This window comes from Lolium rigidum, chromosome 5 (assembly GCF_022539505.1).
Source record: "Lolium rigidum isolate FL_2022 chromosome 5, APGP_CSIRO_Lrig_0.1, whole genome shotgun sequence".
Taxonomy (NCBI): Eukaryota; Viridiplantae; Streptophyta; class Magnoliopsida; order Poales; family Poaceae; genus Lolium; species Lolium rigidum.
Genome location: NC_061512.1, coordinates 126,047,749 through 126,052,908, shown reverse-complemented (window position 1 = coordinate 126,052,908; position 5,160 = coordinate 126,047,749).

The following is a 5,160-nucleotide window of genomic DNA, read 5'->3' as shown; positions in this document are numbered from 1 at the left end:
GATCCCGAGAAATCCATCGGACACATGACTTCATAAGCCCTCCAGCGACGCTAGACGCACAACCAAAGTGAGGATAGGACGGGAGGGGGGCTTATTCTTACGTCAGAATTTAGCTGTTGGCTCACCGTCCCAAAAAAGACATTGGGAGAACAAGCTAAACAAAGAACGGAACCCTCTCGCCGACGAGAGGCCGTGGTCCGTCACACCTCCGAGACCCCAAGGCCACCGGAGACGGAGCTGACCGGCAACGTTGCCGGCGAGTTTTTGTAGCTTGCAACTACTAAGAATTTACTAAGAATTTTGAAATGAGGGAATAATTAATTTTCGATTTTTTTCATAAAGAATTGGCATCATTGGTATCTCCTATGAGTCGGGAGCTCTCATTCTATTCTCTCCCCTCTCCCTCCCGTGAACAGTGTTTGGGAGCTCTCCTTGGGTTTCTCCGCCCGGCGCCTCTCCCCTTTTCCGCCGGCGGCTCGGCTGCTGGGCGTGAGGATGAGAGAGGAGGCCTGGGCTGTAGTGTAGATAGTAGCTCTCCTTCTTCTTCTCCCTGCAGATGTAGGTTTAGGTCTAGGGTTTGGGCTTGTCCCAGGTGTACCTATATGGAGTATGGCGTTATGCCATGGAGGCCAGTCACTCCGGTGTCCTGGCGCGGCATCGGGTGCTCTCTGGTGATGCGCTCCGACAACCCTCCAAGGTGGAGGCGTGGTGGTGGCTGCAGATCTGGTGAGGTCTTCCTTTATAAGTGCCGCCGAGAATCTTGCCGTCCAGATCTTCTTCGGCTTCGATGTTCCTGATGTCTACGTTCCCCCTCCTTTCCTGTAGACAGTGTTGGGCCTCCAAGTGCAGAGGTTTGTAGAACAGCAGCAAGTTTCCCTTAAGTGGATACCCAAGGTTTATCGAACTCAGGGAGGAAGAGGTCAAAGATATCCCTCTCATGCAACCCCGCAACCACAAAGCAAGAAGTCTCTTGTGTCCCCAACACACCAAATAGGTGCACTAGTTCGGCGAAGAGATAGTGAAATACAGGTGGTATAAATAAGTATGAGCAGTAGCAACGGTGCCGTAAAAGTGCTTGGCGTGTAGTTGATGGTGGTGGTATTGCAGCAGTAGTAACGCAAGAAACAAGTAAACAAGCAAGTAGTAACTCAGCGAGCATTTAGGAACAAGGCCTAGGGAATAGACTTTCACTAGTGGACACTCTCAACATTGATCACATAACAGTAATAGATAAATGCATACTCTACACTTTTGTTGGATGATGAACACATTGCGTAGGATTACACGAACCCTCAATGCCGGAGTTAACAAGCTCCACAATAATGCTCATGTTTAAGTAACCTTTAGTGTAAGATAGATCAACGCTACTAAACCAAGTACTAGCATAGCATGCACACTCGTCACCTTCATGCATATGTAGGAGGAATAGATCACATCAATATTATCATAGCAATAGTTAACTCCATAATCTACAAGAGATCATGATCATAGCATAAACCAAGTACTAACACGGTGCACGCACTCGTCACCTTTGCACACATGCAGGAGGAATAAACTACTTTAATAACAAATCACTAGAGTAGCACATGGATAAATTGTGATACAACATGCTGCAATCTTAAAGAGATATAAATAAGCACCTCACTATACCATTCAATGAGTAAGTATTCTGTGAAATCTAGCCTAAGAGACCCACACGGTGCACACACTGTCACCTTTACACACGTGGGACGAGGAGTCTCCGGAGATCACATAAGTAAAACTCACTTGACTAGCATAATGACATCTAGATTACAAGCATCATCATATGAATCTCAATCATGTAAGGCAGCTCATGAGATTATTGTATTGAAACACATAGGAGAGAGATGAACCACATAGCTACCGGTACAGCCCCGAGCCTCGATGGAGAACTACTCCTCCTCATGGGAGCAGCAGCGGTGATGGAGATGGCGGTGGAGATGGCAGCGGTGTCGATGGAGAAGCCTTCCGGGGCACTTCCCCGCTCCGGCAGGTGCCGGAACGGAGATCCTGTCCCCCGGATCTTGGCTTCGCGATGGCGGCGGCTCCGGAAGGTTTCGTGGGTTTCGTCAATTGGTATCGGGTTTTCTGATCCAGGGGCTTTATATAGGCGAAGAGGCGGCGCAGAGGGCCGACAGGGGGCCACACCATAGGGCGGCGCGGCCCCCCTCTCGGCCGCGCCGCCTAGGGTTTGGTGGCCCCGTGGCCCCCTCTCGGTCCTTCCCGGGTGTTCTGGATGCTTCCGATGAAAATAGGAACTTTGGCGTTGATTTCGTCCGATTCCGAGAATATTTCGTTACTAGGATTTCGAAACCAAAAACAGCAGTAAAACGGAACCGGCACTTCGGCATCTTGTTAATAGGTTAGTTCCGAAAATGCACGAATATGACATAAAGTGTGCATAAAACATGTAGATAACATCAATAATGTGGCATGGAACACAAGAAATTATCGATACGTTGGAGACGTATCAGCATCCCCAAGCTTAGTTCTGCTCGTCCCGAGCAGTAAAACGATAACAAAGATAATTTCCGGAGTGACATGCCATCATAAACTTGATCATACTATTTGTAAAGCATATGTAGTGAATGCAGCGATCAAAACAATGTATATGACATGGGTAAACAACTGAATCATAAAGCAAAGACTTTTCATGAATAGCACTTCAAGACAAGCATCAATAAGTCTTGCATAAGAGTTAACTCATAAAGCAATAATTCAAAGTAAAGGTATTGAAGCAACACAAAAGAAGATTAAGTTTCAGCGGTTGCTTTCAACTTGTAACATGTATATCTCATGGATAATTGTCAATGCAAAGCAATATAACAAATGCAATATGCAAATATGTAAGAATCAATGCACAGCTCACACAAGTGTTTGCTTCTTGAGGTGGAGAGAAATAGGTGAACCGACTCAACAATAAAAGTAAAAGAATGGTCCTCATAGAGGAAAAGCATCGATTGCTATATTTGTGCTAGAGCTTTGATTTTGAAAACATAAAGAGAGCATAAAAATAAAGTTTTGAGAGGTGTATGTTGTTGTCAACGAATGGTAGCGGGTACTCTAACCCCCTTGCCGTACAAACCTTCAAAGAGCGGCTCCCATTTTATTTTATTTTTGGGTGGCACTCCTTCCAACCTTTCTTTCACAAACCATGGCTAACCGAATCCTCGGGTGCCTCGCCAACAATCTCATACCATGAAGGAGTACCTTTTTATTTTAGTTTTATTATGATGACACTCCTCCCAACCTTTGCTTACACAAGCCATGGCTAACCGAATCCTTCGGGTGCCGTCCAACAATCACATACCATGGAGGAGTGTCTATTTTTGTTAATTAATTTGGGACTCGGGAATCCCATTGCCAGCTCTTTTTGCAAAATTATTGGATAAGCGGATGAAGCCACTAGTCCATTGGTGAAAGTTGCCCAACAAGATTGAAAGATAAACACCACATACTTCCTCATGAGCTATAAAACATTGACACAAATAAGAGGTAATAAATTTTGAATTGTTTAAAGGTAGCACTCAAGCAATTTACTTTGGAATGGCGGAGAAATACCATGTAGTAGGTAGGTATGGTGGACACAAATGGCATAGTGTTGGCTCAAGTATTTGGATGCATGAGAAGTATTCCCTCTCGATACAAGGTTTAGGCTAGCAAGGTTGTTTGAGGCAAACACAAGGATGAACTAGTACAGCAAAACTCACATAAAAGACATATTACAAGTATTATAAGACTATACATCGTCTTCCTTGTTGTTCAAACACCTTACTAGAAATTATCTAGACCTTAGAGAGACCAATTATGCAAACCAAATTTTAGCATGCTCTATGTATTTCTTCACTAATAGGTGCAAAGTATATGATGCAAGAGCTTAAACATGAGCACAACAATTGCCAAGTATCACATTATCCAAGACATTATAGCAATTACTACATGTATCATTTTCCAATTCCAACCATATAACAATTTAACGAAGAGGAAACTTCGCCATGAATATTATGAGCTAAGAACACATGTGTTCATTTGAACCAGCGGAGCGTGTCTCTCTCCAACACAAGCATGATGTAATCCAATTTATTCAAACACAAACAAAAATAGAAACAAACAAACAGACGCTCCAAGAAAAAGCACATAAGATGTGATGGAATAAAAATATAGTTTCAGGGGAGGAACCTGATAATGTTGTCGATGAAGAAGGGGATGCCTTGGGCATCCCCAAGCTTAGACGCTTGAGTCTTCTTGATATATGCAGGGGTGAACCACCGGGTGCATCCCCAAGCTTAGAGCTTTCACTCTCCTTGATCGTAGTATATCATCCTCCTCTCTTGACCCTTGAAAACTTCCTCCACACCAAACTCGAAACAACTCATTAGAGGGTTAGTGGACAATAAAAATTAACATGTTCAGAGGTGACACAATCATTCTTAACACTTCTGGACATTGCATAAAGCTACTGGACATCAATGGATCAAAGAAATTCATCCAACATAGCAAAAGAGGCAATGCGAAATAAAAGGCAGAATCTGTCAAAACAGAACAGTCCGTAAAGATGGATTTTATTAGGCCACCAGACCTGCTCAAATGAAAATGCTCAAATTGAATGAAAGTTGCGTACATATCTGAGGATCATGCACGTAAATTGGCATAATTTTCTGAGCTTCCTGCAGGGCAGTGGGCTCAGATTCGTGACAGCAAAGAAATCTGGAACTGCGCAGTAATCCAAATCTAGTACTTACTTTACTATCAAAGACTTTACTTGGCACAACAAAACATAAAACTAAGATAAGGAGAGGTTGCTACAGTAGTAAACAACTTCCAAGACACAAATATAAAACAAAGTACTGTAGCAAAATAACACATGGGTTATCTCCCAAGAAGTTCTTTCTTTTTAGCCATTAAGATGGGCTCAGCAGTTTTAATGATGCACTCGCAAGAAATAGTATTTGAAGCAAAAGAGAGCATCAAGAGGCAAATTCAAAACAAATTTAAGTCTAACATGCTTCCTATGCATAGGAATCTTGTAAATAAACAAGTTCATGAAGAGCAAAGTAACAAGCATAGGAAGATAAAACAAGTGTAGCATCAAAAATTTCAGCACATAGAGAGGCATTTTAGTAACATGAAAATTTCTAC